This window comes from Oncorhynchus mykiss, chromosome 28 (assembly GCF_057628025.1).
Source record: "Oncorhynchus mykiss isolate SJ-2025 chromosome 28, ASM5762802v1, whole genome shotgun sequence".
Taxonomy (NCBI): Eukaryota; Metazoa; Chordata; class Actinopteri; order Salmoniformes; family Salmonidae; genus Oncorhynchus; species Oncorhynchus mykiss.
The window spans coordinates 21,344,928-21,361,839 of NC_143049.1; the positions used below are offsets into that span (position 1 = coordinate 21,344,928).

The 16,912-nt window shown below is 42.8% G+C and overlaps 1 long non-coding RNA gene across 1 annotated transcript in view; it reads right to left on the reverse strand.

Annotated features, from left to right (window-relative positions):
* Positions 1-16,903, reverse strand: part of LOC149970797 (uncharacterized) — a 22,516-nt gene extending 5,613 nt beyond the window's left edge. The window contains exon 1 of the long non-coding RNA XR_016493044.1: positions 16,228-16,903. This is a non-coding gene — a long non-coding RNA (uncharacterized LOC149970797). The remainder of the gene's footprint in view (positions 1-16,227) is intronic.
* Between the last annotated feature and the right edge of the window lie 9 nt (positions 16,904-16,912).

Genomic DNA, 16,912 nt, shown 5'->3' on the forward strand with positions numbered 1-16,912 from the left:
TTTCAGATCTCTCCAGAGATGTTCGATCAGGTTCACGTCCGGTCTTGGCTGTGTGCTTAGAGTCATTGTCCTGTTGGAATGTGAACCTTCGCCCCAGTCTGAGGTCCTGAGAGCTCTGGAGCAGGTTTTCATCAAGGACCTATCTGTACTTTGCTCCGTTCATCTTTCCCTTGATCCTGACTAATCTCCCAGTCCCTGCCTCTGAAAGACTTCCCCACAGCATGATGCTGCCACCACCATGCATCACCATAGGGATGGTGCTAGGTTTCTTCCAGACTTGACGCTTGGCATTCCGGCCAAAGAGTTCAATCTTGGTTTCATCAGACCAGAGAATCTTGTTTCTCATGGTTTGAGGGTCCTTTAGGTGCCTTTTGGCAAACTCCAAGCGGGCTGTCATGTGCGTTTTACTGAGGAGTGGCTTCCGTCTGGACACTCTACTATAAAGGCCTGATTGGTGGAGTTCTGAAGAGATGGTTGTCCTTCTGGAAGATTATCCCATCTCCAAAGAGGAACTCTGTCAGAATGAGCATCAGGTTCAATTCCTTCGACCTTATGGCTTGGTTTTTGCTCTGACATGTACTGTCAAATGTGGAACCTTATATACTATAGACAGATGTGGGCCTTTCCAAATATCCAAATAAATTTCCATATCTAATCAATTTAATTTACCACAGTTGGACCCCAATGAAGTTGTAGAAACATCTGAAGGACAATCAATGGAAACAGGATGCACCTGATCTCAATTTCGAGTCTCATAGCAAGGGGTCTGAATACTTATGTAAATAAGCTATTTATGTTTTAAATTCTTTATACATTTGCAAGAATGTGCATTTTGATGAGGATTTTTTATTTATTTAATCAATTTTAGAATAAGGCTGCAATGTGGCAAAATATGGAAAAGGTCAAGGGTTCTGAATACTTTCTGAATGCACTGTAGATGCCTCGCATTGTAGGATGTCTACTTTGTTATTAGGTCAAACATTGTTCTTGGCCAGCTAGGGGAAACAATGATGGAACAGACAACAGGAGCCACACTCACTTAAGTCTGTGCTTACCGCTCTTAGTCCAGTTTCCCAAAAGCATCTTCAAAGCTAAGTTCATCGTTAGAACCTTCACAAGAGCATCTTAACATTTCCGAGCCGTTTTCCCAAACCGTCTTTATTAGCGCCAAATCTTTGAATATTCATTGAATAATTGAATATTAATATTCTAAAAACAAGGATATGGGAGAGTGGGGTAAGCTGAGCCATTTTTTACATTCAGAATCACTACCTCAAGTGAAATCTAGTATTATTTCTAATAAAGATATCTACATATATTTCAGAATGCTGTGTATCCCTGGAAATAATCAGAATTCATGTAAACGTAAAATGCGTAAAGTGTGCTGGTAGGCCAAAGTTGAATTCATGGAATGTGGCTGTGGTATATCTTAAATGTATGCATTCATTCTGCCTACATTCAGCCTATGCCTACAGTCAGATATATCTCTTGGCCAGTTGTCTGGAACGGGGATGTTGTTTCAATGTGCCAACTCGTAGGCAAGTTCTCTGCATTTGAGGCAACAAAGCCAATGAAACTGGTCTGTGAGATTCTTGATATGTTTAGCATGTTTAGCTCCCGAGTGGCGCAGTGGTCTAAGGCAATGCATCTCAGTGCTAGAAGTGTCACTAAAGACCCTGGTTTGATTCCAGGTTTGATACACAAGTCTGGTTCATCCTTGGGAGCAATTTCCAAATGCCTGAAGGTACCGCGTTCATCTGTACAAACAATAGTACGCAAGTATAAACACCATGGGACCTCACAGCCGTAATACCGCTCAGGATTACCGTTCTGTCTCCTAGAGATGAACGTACTTTTGTGCGAAAGCTGCAAATCAATCCCAGAACAACAGCAAAGGACCTTGTGAAGATGCTGGAGGAAACCGGTACAAAAGTATCTATATCCACAGTAAAACGAGTCCTATATCGACATAACCTGAAAGGCCACTCAGCAAGGAAGAAGCCACTGCTCCAAAACCACCATAAAAAAAAGCCAGACTATGGTTTGCAACTGCACATGGGGACAAAGATCGCACTTTTTGGAGAAATGTCTGATGAAACAAAAATAGAACTGCTTGGCCATAATGACCATTGTTATGTTTGAAGGAAAAAGGGGGAGGCTTGCAAGCGAAAGAACACCATCCCAACCGTGAAGCACGGGGTGGCAGCATCATGTTGTGGGCGTCCGTTGCTGTAGGAGGGACTGATGCACTTCACAAAATAGATGGCATCATGAGGATGGAAAATTATGTGGATATATTGACATTAATTTCAAGACATCAGTCAGGAAGTTAAAGCTTGGTCGCAAATGGGTCTTCCAAATGGACAATGACCCCAAGCATACTTCCAAAGTTGTGGCAAAATGGCTTAAGGACAACAAAGTGAAGGTATTAGAGTGGCCATCTCAAAGCCCTGAACTCAATCCTATAGAAAATTTGTGGGCAGAACTGAAAACTTGTGCGAGCAAGGAGACCTACAAACCTGACTCAGTTACACCAGCTCGGTCAGGAGGAATGGGCCAAAAATCACCCAACTTATTGTTGGAAGCTTGTGGAAGGCCAACCAAAAGGTTTGACCCAAGTTAAACAATTTAAAGGCAATGCTACCAAATGCTAATTTATGTAATTTATGTAAACTTCTGACCCACTGGGAATGAGATTAAATAAATAAAAGCTGAAAGAAATAATTCTCTCTGCTATTATTCTGACATTTCACATTTTTTAAATAAAGTGGTGATCCTAACTGACTTAAGACAGGACATTTTTCTGGGAATAAATGTCAGGAATTTAGTTTAAATGTATTTGGCTAAGGTGTTTGTAAACTTCTGACTTCAACTGTCTGCGCAATTGATAGACATACTGTATTAAGCAATTAGGTTACACCTGAGCCGCTTCAATATTTGTGTCTCATGGATCAAAAAAATTAAAAAATATGACTTTGAGTACATTTAAGAGCTACAGAGAACTCTTTAGCCTATATATTCTGGAATCAATCATACAGCTCCTATAACAACATAGTTAAGTTTCACATCTTCGTGTGACATCTTATTTTATTTTTTAGATGAATCATTAAAACACTCATATGCCTAAATTCCATTGCTATTGGGAAACCAGTTGCTGATTCTGCTCCAATAATTGACAATGGTGGGTCTGGAAACACAGACTTGCCAGGTGTTGATGTTGATTTTTTCCTTTCATGAATGAAAAATTACATTTCAAGTTCAAAAATATTTTCTAGAGCTTTGACATCAAGTAATGAAGCTCAGTTCAGATACAACAGCCGACATGAGATGAGACGAGATCAAACTAGCTAGTTTTAGAATGTTGTGTTGCACAACCAGCCTGGTCTCATATGTTACGTTTGGTATGGTTATATAAGAAAGAGGGTTACTTAAGGCAAAACTAAATAGGGTGGTTGGTCGAGGTGGAAAGGTGGGCGTATAACGCCAATGTCTAGCAACCCAAAGCTTGCGTGTTTGAATCTCATCACAGACAACTTTAGCATTTTAGCTAATTAGTATCAACTACTTAGTATGTTAAGTAACCCTTCCCTTAACCCTTTGCCTAGCTAACGTTAGTCATCTAGCCAACATTAGCAACAACAGATTGGAATTCGCTACATATTATATGTTTTGCAAATTCGTAACATATTGTAAAAATTGGAATTCAGAACATATTGTAAAAATTGGAATTCAGAACATATTGTAAAAATTGGAATTCAGAACATAATGTAAAAATTGGAATTCAGAACATATTGTAAAAATTGGAATTCAGAACATATTGTAAAAATTGGAATTCAGAACATATTGTAAAAATTGGAATTCAGAACATAATGTAAAAATTGGAATTCAGAACATAATGTAAAAATTGGAATTCAGAACATATTGTAAAAATTGGAATTCAGAACATATTGTAAAAATTGGAATTCAGAACATAATGTAAAAATTGGAATTCAGAACATATTGTAAAAATTGGAATTCAGAACATATTGTAAAAATTGGAATTCAGAACATATTGTAAAAATTGGAATTCAGAACATATCATACGGAATAGATGATGCACATCCACAAATTAATACATACCATACGAAACCTAACACAGCAGATTCATTGGAGTGTCCCGGATTTAGTTTACTATGTTACATCAACAACAACAGCTGACTAAAGACGGGGGAATTCAGATCAAGAAGACGAGACGATATTTGCAGTTTCCACTCTGTAACTCTTTACAATGAGGTGATCAAATGTTGAAACAAAGTTGACAGTTGTTGCAGCAATGTGTTGTAGCAAACGAGTGTCATGACATATATGCACCAGAAACAAGGTACCATTTGTGACTTGTCAGATAAATATCGAGATGCATCCAGCTGCAGCACCACAGCAGCCTGTGACTAAACCTAGCCTGTCATTAAAACCAATACTATCGCCATCTACTGGCCGTGGTTAATCCTTATCACATACATGTGAACTCCTTTCATTTCCTAGATTATTTTCTTCCGTTCGTAATTTATTGTCCTTCTTGCTTTCCTTTCTACTGGCCGTATTTAATCCTTACCACATACAGGTAACTGTGTGTGTGTGTGTGTGTGTGTGTGTGTGTGTGTGTGTGTGTGTGTGTGTGTGTGTGTGTGTGTGTGTCTCAGTCACCAGATCTCAACCCAATTGAACACTTATGGGAGATTCTGGAGCGGCGCTCCACCACCATCAACAAAACACCAAATTATGGAATTTCTTGTGGAAGTATGATGTCGCATCCCTCCAATAGAGTTCCAGACAGTTGTAGAATCTATGCCATGGTTCTGGCGGAAGCTGTTCTGGCGGCTCGTGGTGGCCCAGCACCATGTTAAGACATGTTATGTTGGTGTTTCCTTTATTTTGGCAGTTACCTGTACATGTGAAATCTTACTTTTTTATACTAGATTCCTTCTTTGCTCCCTTTCCATTACTCTTTTCCTACATTCCCCTGCTCTCATTCCTTTCCTAACTTCATTTCCTCTCTACTGGTGGTTAATCACTGCCATATACATGTGAACTCCTCCTTTTCTTTCATATATTCCTATCCTCACTACCTTTTTTAGGCTGCTTTCATAGCTTCCTTTCCTTTCCTCCTTTCCTAGCTTCCTTTCCTCCTTTCCTATCCATCTTTATTTTCCTAGCTCATTTACTCCTATTCTAGTTTCAAGTTATTTTCTTTACTCCATTCTTTCCTAGATTCCTTTACACATTCCCTTTTTTTCTTCCTTGCTAGCTTCCTCATCTCCCTTTCCTTGTCCCAATTATTTTCCTAGCTCCCTTTCCTTTCTCCCTTTCCTCTCTACTGCCTGAGATAATAATATCCTGGGAAAGGAGGAAAGGAAGCTACTGTAGGAAAGGCGGACAAGAAATGGAGCTAGGGAAGGAGGAAATTAATCTAGGAAAGAAAAGGAGGAAATTAAAGGAAGAAGGAAAGGGAGCTAGGTAAGAAAGGAAAGGAAGCTAGGAAAGTAGAAAAGGGAGGTGGTAGGGAAGGAGCAGAGGAAAAGGAAGCTAGGAAAAGAGGAAAGGAAGCTAAGAAAGGAAAGCAAGCTAGGAAAGGAAAAAATAAAAGGAGCTAGGAAAGGTGAAAAGGAGCTACGAAAGGAAAGGGAGATAAGGAGAGAAGCGTGGACAGGGGAGCAGGGAAGGATAGGAGGAAATTAAGATAGGAAAAGAGGAAAGGAAAGGGAGCAAGGAAAGGAATCTAGGAAATGGGACCTAGGGAAAGGAGGAAAGGAACTAGGAAAGGTAAGGAGAAGGGGAAGGAGGAGAGGAAATATAAGTAGGGAAGGAAAGGAAGCTAGGAAATGGGACCTATGGAAAGGAGGAAAGGAACTAGGAAAGATAAGGAGAAGGGGAAGGAGGAGAGGAAATATATGTAGGGAAGGAAAGGAAGCTAGGAAATGATGGAAGGAAATGGAGGTAGGGAAGGAAAAACAGTTAGGAAAGAAGGAAATTAATTTAGGAAATTAGGAAAGGGAGCAAGGAAAGAGCAAGGAAAGGAAGAATTGAATCGAGGAAAAAAAAGGAGGAGTTCACATGTATGTGGTAGGGATTAACCCTGGCTAGTATATAGTAGTTTTATTGACAGGCTGGTCTTAGTCACAGGCTGCTGAGGGGCTGCAGCTGGATACTATTGTTAATATCAGCTAGCTATGTACAACAAAATTGGCTAGCTAGCCGCTTGGCTGAACAAAGAACGTTAGCGCACTGTTCAAGTTTTAGTTTTAATGTGCGTTAACGTTCCATGTATCAAATTAAAGGACTCATTACATGTTAGTATAACTTGAAGCATAATTTAACATTTTTATCCACATGTTTCTGTCATTAAAAGGGATATAATGTGTATTTGCTGTAACATTGAATGTGTGTATTTTACCCAAAGCATGTTTTTAATCTACAGGCCACGTATTTCATCCTAGGGACAGTTTAACTGTTTTCTGTACAATAGGAACATGTTGTAGAAATCTCAGGTTTGTGTCAATAGGGATGTGCTGAATTCTCAGATTCTACGGGGTGGTCGTGACACCCTGTCCGGCCTATCAGAGCCCGCCCTCTGTGAATATCCCTATAAATTACAGGACTTGCTAACAGACAGTGGATCAAGTTTCTTTGCGGCGAGGACACTCGAAGTTGAACAGAATGATCCAATCTCCTTTGAAGTCAAACTCCTACTCAGACAGAAGCACTAATTCCAGAGTTGATCCTGCAGAACGTACTGTTTGCATTTGAGACTATCTGACAGAGTACACGATCCATCCCGGCTGGAATCAGAGGAATAATTTGTTGCACGGAAGAGCTCTCATAGACTTCACTTTCTTGAATAGTGAGTGAGTGAGTGAGTGAGTGAGTGAGAGAGACAGACACTTGGACAATGCTCTTTTTCCCAGCTCCATCTCAGCTTTATTCCATCCTAATGGAATCTCACTGGGCAGGCAACACTGATATACAAGTAATATTACCCTGTTACATTCTTAATTTCCTCTGAAAGTGGTGTTGTGTGTGTAAAGTACTGGAAGTCCTTGAGTATTGTAAGGTCTAATTTACAAATCATGAATTAATACTGTCTCGCTACTGTCCACATCGAATGCTAATTGGTAGCCTAGTTCATGTCTATTCCTGGTTGGTGTGTTCTATAATTTCACGGTTGTGAAAGCCTATGCATCCTTCTCACATTTTCTTTCAATGAATAAGAGCACAACATTCTCAAACGCCCTCAGAATGTGGTGGTGTGTGAATTTGCCTGAGTTGAGTACGGAAGTTCATTTATATTGACCCGTGGAGCCTCTCTACGTGAATACCTGTGTTAAATCCCTTTGTACCCTGTTTTATATTGTATATTTTAACTACCTAATCTTGTAACTTATTTAGTCTAGTAAATTAAACCTTGAATTCATTGTTTGTGGCACTGAAGTGCAAAGTATTTGTGGCACTGCGAGCGACTCTTTGCTATGAGACTCGAAATTTAATTCAGGTGCATCCTGTTCCCATTTATCATCGAGATGTTTCTTGATTGGAGTCCACCTGTGGTAAATTCATTTGATTCGACATGATCTTGAAAGGACCACACCTGTCTATATAAGGTCCCACAGTTGATAGTGCATGTCAGAGCAAAAACCAAGCCATGAGGTGAAAGGAATTGTCTGTAGAGCTCCGAGACAGGATTGTGTCGAGGCACAGATTTGGGGAAGGGCAACCAAAAAATCTGCAGCGTTGAAGGTCCTCAAGAACACAGTAGCCTCCATCATTCTTACATGGAAGAAGTTCGGAACCACAAAGACTCTTCCTAGAGCTGACTGCCCAGCCAAACTGAGCAATCAAGGGAGAAGCACCTTGGTCAGGGAGGTGACCAAGAACCCGATGATCACTCTGACAGAGCTCCAGAGGTTCCTCCATGGAGATGGGAGAATCTTCCAGAATGACAACCATCTCTGCAGCACTCCACCAATCACACCGTTATGGTAGAGTGGCCAGACAGAAGACATTCCTCAGTAAAAGGCACATGACAGCTCGCTTGGAGTTAGCCAAAAGGCACATAAAGGACTCTCAGACCATCAGAAACAAGATTCTCTGGTATGATGAAACCAAGATTGAACTCTTTGTCCTGAATGCCAAGCATCACGTCTGGAGGAAACACGCCACCATCCCTACGGTGACACATGGTGGTGGTGGTGGCAGCATCATTCTGTGGGATGTTTTTCAGCTGCAGGGACTGGGAGACTAGTCAGGCACTCCTCTGATTTCAAACCCGGTCAACCTCTTGCATGACAATGACATTGTTTCTTCCCTACCACTGGTTCAATTAAAATCTTTTTACCTAAATCAGGGATTTCCACTGTCTGATTAATTTTCAGAATCAGAGTCAGCATGGTACATCTTTGTCAATAGCACAATTAATTCAGGGCAGCAATGTTGAGAGCAGTAGAAAAACTTTTTCAGTTCTTCAAGATATCTTTCAAAAAAATTATCCACACACACTGAACAGCTCATTTTATAGACAGAAGCAGGCTACATGGCAGACCAATCCGAACTCATCTCTCAGACACCTAGAGGTGTAATTGATAGGCCAGGTAGCCAGCCCAAAGCTATTTGAAGCGCTGACTGAGTCAGAGGTGTGATTCATCTTAGGACAGGGAAGGCTGCACAACAATTCAATTAGCATTGCCTTTAAATTGTTTAACTTGGGTCAAACGTTTTGGGTAGACTTCCACAAGCTTCCCACAATAAGTTGAGTGAATTTTGGCCCGTTCCTCCTAACAGTGCTGATGTAACTGAGTCAGGTTTGTAGGCTTTCTTGCTCGCACACGCTTTTTCAGTTCTGCCCACAAATGTTCTATAGGATTGACGTCAGGGATTTGTGGTGGCCACTCCAAAACCTTCACCTTTTTGCCACAACTTTGGAAGTATGCTTGGGGTCATTATCTATTTGGGAGACCCATTTGCGACCAAGCTTTAACTTCCTGACTGATGTCTTGAGATGTTGCTTCAATATATCCACATAATTTTCTATTCTCATGATGCCATCTATTTTGTGAAGTGCACCAGTCCCTCCTGCAGCAAAGCACCCCCACATCAGTTTGCATAGAATCCAGTGAAGTTCCTTGAGGGCAGTCGTGGTATCAGTTTGAGGGGGGATATACACAGCTGTGACAATAACCAACAAGAATTATTTTGGGAGATAAAAAAGTCTGCATTTGATTGTGAGGAATTCTAGATCAGGTGAACAAAGTGGCTACCCCCTTGTAGCTTGTAGCTCTATGAAGACCAGTCAACTGGACTGGGGACAGGGAGGGTCGCCTCGCTTCATAGGAAATGGATGGCGGCATTTATTTTACTTTTAAACTTGGACAAAACGGAGATGCTAGTTCTAGGTCCGGTGCTAGCCACTGGCTTCCTGTTAAGGCTAGGGCTGATTTCAAGGTTTTACTGCTAACCCACAAATAACTACATGTACTTGCTCCTACACATCCCTCTGATTTGGTCCTGCCAAACATACCTACAAGTACACTACACTCACAAGATGCAGGTCTCCTTGTTGTTCCTAAAATGTCTAAGCAAACAGATGAAGGCTGGGCTTTACCTACATTTTTATGGAATAGTCTGCCAATCCATGCAAGAGACGCAGACTGGAGTGACGAACCACCCTTGTCTCTGCCTAGATGGGTCCCCTCTCTCCACTTTGATTTTGTTCCTATTACAGGGGCTGAGTAACTGGCTTGCTAGTGCTTTCCCATGCTGTCCCTAGGAGGGGTGTGTCACGTCTTGCCAGGATTTTTTCGTTATACTCAACTTGAGTAGGTTGAGTCACTGTCGTGATTGTTCTGTCCGGTTTTGGGCCCCCCTCAGGCTCGTGCGGTGGGGGGAGATTATCGTGGGCTATACTCTGTCTTCTCTCAGTCTGTCCTCTTGGGTGTAATTCTCTTGTCTTATCTGGTGTCCTGTGTGATCTTAAGTATTCTCCCTCTAATTCTCCTGTCTCTTGTTTTCTCCCCTCCTGGAGGACCTGAGCCCTAGGACCTACCTGGCTTGATGATGACTCCTGGCTGTCCATGTCCCCAATCCAACTGGTCGTGCTGCTGCTCTTGTTTCTGCTGTTCTGTCTGCGGCTATGGAACCCTGACCTCTTCATCGGACGTGGTACCTTAACCTGGACCTGCTGTTTTGACCCTCTCTCTCCCTCGCTCTTTCTTTCTACTACATCGGCTGTCTCGACCTCTGAATGTTCGGCTATGAAAAGCCAACTGACATTTAATCCTGAGGTGCTGATAAGTTGTACCCACTATAACCATTGATTATGTGACCCTGCTGGTCATTTATGAACATCTTGAACAATGATCTGGCCTTAATGTACTCTTATAGTCTCCACCGGGAACAGCCAGAAGGGGACCCCTCAGAGCCTGGTTCCTCTCTAGGTTGCTTCCTAGGTTCTTGCCTTTCTATGGAGTTCGTCCTAGCCACCGTTCTTCCACATTGCATTGTTTGCTCTTGTGGGATTTAGGCTGGGTTTCTGTATAAGCACTTTGTGACATCTGCTGATGTAAATAGAGCTTTAAAAATATGTGATTCATTGATTGACCTTGTTTTTCTTGGGCACTGTGATGAGGTTGGTTTCCTTATAGCAGGTGGGGACTTCAGCCTGGGACAGGTTGAATATGTCTGAGAAGACGCCTGCCAGCTGGAACACACTCTGATGATGCGGCCGGCAGCATTGTGCCATCTGGCCGCCGACATTGTGAGTATTCACTCATTTGAGTTTTCCTCACGTCAGAGTCAGTGTGTGAAAGCATCTGGTTGTCCGGAGCAGCGAGAGTCTTCCTGGCTGGCTCTGTAATGTCTGCCTCGAAGTGAGCATAGAATGTGTTTGGCACGTCTGGGAGGGAGACTTCGGTGGGCACTGCACAGCTGGATTTGCTTTTGTAGTCTGTGATAGTCTGTTGTCCTTGCCACATGCGACGTGAGTCGGAGTTGTTGAACATCAATTCAAGTTTGAGTCCATTGTCTTTTTGCATCCCTAATGGATTTTGGGAGCTCGTCCCTGCTCGTATGCAAATTTGAGAACAATGCTACCTACATTTTATCAGTATATTGTTTGCACGACATGTAGGACTAATACTCTCGACCACTGCTAGCTACTCTAACTTCCGCGATGCATACAAAGCACACCCCCACCCTCCCTTCATCAAATCTGAGCACAACGCCATCTTGCTCATCCCGGCTTATAGGCAGAAACTCAAACAGGATGTACCGGGGACGAGAACCATTCAACACCGGTCTGACCAATCGGAAGCCACATTCCAAGATTGTTTTGATCACACGGACTGGAATATGTTCTGATCAGCCTCAGAGGACTATATTGACCTATACGCTGACTCTGTGAGTGTGTTTATAAATAAGTGCTTTGGAGACTTTGTACCCACTGTGACCATTAAAACCTACCCCAACCAGAAACCGTGGATGGATGGCGCCATTTGCGTAAAACTGAAAGCGCAATCCACCGCATTTAACCATGGAAAGAGTTCTGGAGATATGGCTGAATATAAACAGTGTAGTTATTCTCTCCGCATGAAAATAAAACCAGCGAAATGCCGGGACAGAGACAAGGTGGAGTTGCAATTCAATGGCTCAGACATGAGACATATGTGGCAGGGTCTACAGGAAATTATGGACTACAAAAACAAAAACAGCCACGTCACGGATACCGATGTCACGCTTCCAGATAAACTAAACACCTTCTTTGCCCGCTTTGAGGATAATACAGTGCCACCGTTGCGGATCGCTAACAAAGACTGCGGCCCCCCCTCTCCTTCTCAGTGGCTGACGTGAGTAAAACATTTAAACTTGTCAACCCTCGCAAGACTGCTGGCCCAGACGGCATCCCTAGCCGCATCCTCAGAGCATGCGCAGACCAGCTGGCTGGTGTGTTTACAGACATATTTAATCGCTCCCTAACCCAGTCTGTTGTCCCCACATGCTTCAAGATGGCTACCATTGTTCGTGTACCCAAGAAGGCAAAGATAACTGAACAAAATGATTACCACCCCGTAGCAGTCACATCTGTCATCATGAAGTGCTTTGAGAGGCTAGTCAAGGATCATATCACCGCCACCTGACTACTGGCCACACTAGACCCAATTCACTGCATACCGCCCCAACAGGTCCACAGATGATGCAATAGCCATCACACTGCCCTATCCCATCTGGATAAAAATAATACCCATGTAAGAATGCTGTTCATTGACTACAGCTCAGCATTCAACATCATAGTACCCTCCAAGCTCATCATCAAGCTGGAGGCCCTGCCTATGCAACTGGGTCCTGGACATTCTTACGGGCCGCCCCCAGGTGGTGAAGGTAGGAAACAACATCTCCACTTCACTGACCCTCAACACTGGGGCCCCACAAGGGTGTGTGCTCAGCCCTCTCCTGCACTCCCTGTTCACTCACGACTGCGTGGCCATGCACGCCTCCAACTCAATCATCAAGTTTGCAGATGACACAACAGTAGTGAGCTTGATCACCAACAACAACGAGACAGCCTACAGGGAGGAGGTGAGGGCACTCGTTGTGTGGTGTCAGGAAACAAACTCTCACTCAACAACATAACAAAGGAGATGATCGTGGACTGTAGGAGACAGCAGATGGAGCACCTCTCTATCCACATCGAAGGGACAGTAGTAGAGGTGGAAGGTTTTAACTTCCTCGGCGTACACATCACAGACAAACTGAAATGGTCCACCCACACAGACAGTATGGTGAAGAAGTCGCAACAGCGACAACCTCAGGAGGCTGAAAAAATTTGGCCTGTCAACCAAAACCCTGACAAACTTTTACAGATGCACAATCGAGAGCATCAACTGCAAGGCTCTCCAGAGGGTGGCGCGGTCTGCACAATGCATCACCGGGGGCAAACTACCTGCCCTCCATGACACCTACAACACCCGATGTCACAGGAAGGCCAAAAAGATCATCAAGGACAACAACCACCCGAGCCACTGCCTATTCACACCGCTATCATCCAGAAGGCGAGGTCAGTACAGGTGCGTCAAAGCAGGGACCGAGAGATTGAAAAACAGCTTCTATCACAAGGCCATCAGACTGTTAAATAGCCATCACTAACTCTGTGAGGCTCCTGCCTACACTGAGAACCAATCACTGAACACTTTAATAAATGGATCACTAGTCACTTTAAATAATGTGACTTTAATAATGTTACATATCTTACATTACTCATATCACATATTTATACTGTTTTGAGACCCAATCACTGGACACTAATAAATTGATCACTAGTCACTTTAAGCAATGCCACTTTAATGTTTACATATCTTACATTACTCATATCACATGTATATACTGTATTTTATACCACCTACTGCACCTTGCCTATGCCGCTAGGCCATCCATATACATATTCTCATTCACCCCTTTAGATGTGTGTATTAAGTAGTTGTTGGAATTGTTGGATTACTTGTTAGATATTACTGCACTGTTGGAATTAGAAGCAAAAGCATTTCGCTACACTCGCATCAACATCTGCTAACCATGTGTTTGTTACCAATCAAATTTGATTTGCCTTGCAAGCGCCACTCTCAGCATTGTACGGATATTGTGGTATGTCCAGATTGTTGTGGCGACAACAACACATTTCCTAATGAAGCCTGTGACTGACGCTGTTTATTCCTCAATGTTGATGGATTTGTCCTGGGTGGATGGATCTTTGAGCATATTCCAATCAGTATTTTCAAAACAATCATGTAGCATTGAGTCTTCCTCTGTCGTACTCCTCACTATTCTCTGTGTTGGTGGCTCCCTCAAGTTGCTGCTTGTAGGCGTAGAGTAGGAACAGAGAGACGTGATCTGATTGGCTGAAGTGGGGGCGAGGGATGGATTTGTATGCATCACAGATGTTCAAGGACACCTGGTCAACCACGCTGAATCCTCGTGGGACAGGATACGAGAGCATTAGTGAAGTCAGGCGATTAGGCAACACTAATTAATTCCAATTCATCCCAAAGGTGTTCGATGGGGTTGAGCCAGTCAAGTTATTCCACACCGATCTTGACAAACCATTTCTGTATGGTCCTCACTTTGTGCAAAGGGGCATTGTCATGCTGAAATAGGAAGCATTAAAATTTCCCTTGTCTGGAACTAAGGGACCTAGACAGAACTATGAAAAACAGCCCCAGACCATTATTCCACCTCCACCAAACTTGACACTATGCATTCAGGCAGGTACCGTTCCCCTGGCATCCGCCAAACCCAGATTTGTCTGTCAGACTGCCAGATGGTAAACGTATTTCCACTGCTCCAGAGTCCAATGGCGTGAGCTTTACACCACTCCAGCTGACACTTGGCATTGCGTATGGTGATCTTAGGCTTGTGTGCGGCTGCTCAACCATTGGGCTCCTTAGTAAGGCCATTCTACTGACATTGTCTGTTTAGATTGCATGGCTGTGTGCTTTTATACAACGGTCAACAACGGGTGTGGCTGATATAGCCGAATCCACTAAATTGAAGGGTGTCCACATGCACTAGATATACACAAAAGTATATGAAAAATAAAAACATATCTTGAATACATAAGTATTTACACCCCTGAGTCAATGCATGTTAGAATCACCTTTGGCAGCAATTACAGCTGAGTGTTTCTGAGTAAATCTAAGCGCTTTTGCACACCTGGATTGTACCATATTTGCACATCACTCTTTTTCAAATTCTTCTATGTCAAGTTAGTTGTTGATCATTCTAAGCTGAAATATGTAACTGTTTTAAGGCCATGCCATGGATCATTCAGATATTTGATTGAGAATTTTAGGAACTCTTTAGTTATTTTAGGAAATATTGAATTTGGCCTTCAATACAATAGCCCATATAAACGCACAGAATAACATTCATAAATGGCAAAAAACAGTCAAAAAATAAATCACAAGGAATAAGGTTTTGAAGTGACTGTCCTATCTAGGAGATATGAGAGATCAGGGGGGAAAAAATGGTGGGACATATTTAACCCCTTATTTATGTTGCCGCAAAACTACCTCCATTCATTTGTATAGGTTGTCTTTAGACATGTCCCGTGACACGTGTGAGGGTCAGAGAAAAACTGAGAACATCATGTTTGTGAGAGTCTCCCCTTTCTACATTAGGGTCATATTAGTCCGTAGCCAAAACGGTTCAGACGCTACAGACAAAAGTCGCCACATCAGTATTACAGACTTCAGACGAGTCCCCTGTGGCTGTGGGGGTCATAGGGCAAAACTGAGAACAGCAGGTTTATGAGAGACTCCCCTTTTGAAGGCCAAACCATTTTCGTGAGAAGATCGTGTCTGACAAACAGCGCTGTAGCTCTGCCACTTTCGAGAAGGCGATATAGTCGGATGCGTATTGAGACGTAGCCCATATATAAAACATCTCAAAATGTTATGAACTTGAAGGTGTCAGTCTGGCCATGATTTCACTTCTGTGGCCATGTAGGGTAGAGGGGGGCTGGGAAGGGTAGCCTAAAAAAAATGGCATATAGGCAACTACAACATTACAACACTTTACTCTGCGCAACAGTGCAAAATTGAGGGATGAACGGATTTCACAAGCTAGTCAAAACACCCAATCGCTCATCTTTGAAAGCAAGCTAGCTAATTAAAACAATTGTTTTGCCCTTACAACTTTCCTTAGCACGTTTTTGTATCAATGGCTAGCAAGCACAAATTCCCTTTGACAGCTAGGTTTATTACTGTAGAGACACGTTGTAGTTTGAGACAGCTTTGTGTTTGTTAACAAAGGGGATGCAGTAGCGTTAGTACTGGTAGAGCAGTGATTTACTCACTGAGCTATACATGAATTTAGCTACTTCTTATGGATTTACTCCACCGCAGGTTAACTACAATAGATAGCTAGCCAAACGTGTTAGTGACCCATAGGCCTACTCTTGCTGCTAATGTTACTGGAGCACTGCTGTGCATAACATGTCTCCAGAAACAACTACGAATCCCAGCTGTGTTGACATTTCACCTATCCACGTCTTCATAGACTTTTGTCACTAGCTAGCTTACAGCTAATGTTAGCTAGGTAGCCATGAGGCTAGCTCCTGATAATTCAGCTAACGTGTGCCTTGCCAGGCTGCTTACTATAGCCAAGTGACCTTCAGTAGCTCATCAGAATAATGGCCATTTTCTTACTCACCGTCAGCCCATCCAAAATGGCTCCAGATCGAACTAAGTGCATTACAAACAGAAGCCGTATCACCAGGTTGTAAACCGGAGGTAATGAGCCCACATGTACATGTTTTGTGGGTGGTTCCAAATTAGCCAAAGCCAGCCCTCGCAAGACACGTATAGTCAGATCGAAATGTGCGTAATTCTATCTGTTGACTTGACTTAAATCATTGTGCAACATTATGGGTAAGCTCCGGGCATACCTTAGTCTTTCAGCTGAAAAAAAAAAGTTAGGTTTAGGCATAAGTTTAGCAGTATGATTGGGGTTAGGTTTAGTTGAGGCAGGCAACAAGGCAGGCAGAAGAGGCGTATTATCAAAGAAAGAAACTAAGTGGAGAGTAAAATAACAGGTTCAACAAGGTGCTGGTGCAACCAAAGAATAAGTTGTTGAGAGGCGTGGTGGATGACTCTGTAGGCTGTAGCTAGGAGACAGACCACTGACTGTCGTAGCGAGCATGGGGGGAGACAGGCTTGTATTCACTACACAGAGGCAAACAGGATGAAATTGTGGGAGATACTAGGTCAACTTGTCCAATAAGAAACGTCAGCTTCCTTTTCCGTTTCAAAACATTTGTTTGTATGAAGTGAACTTAAGATATCTGGTAAACAGATTGAAAAGTACTGGGGTCGAATGCCGTCTCATTTCACAGACC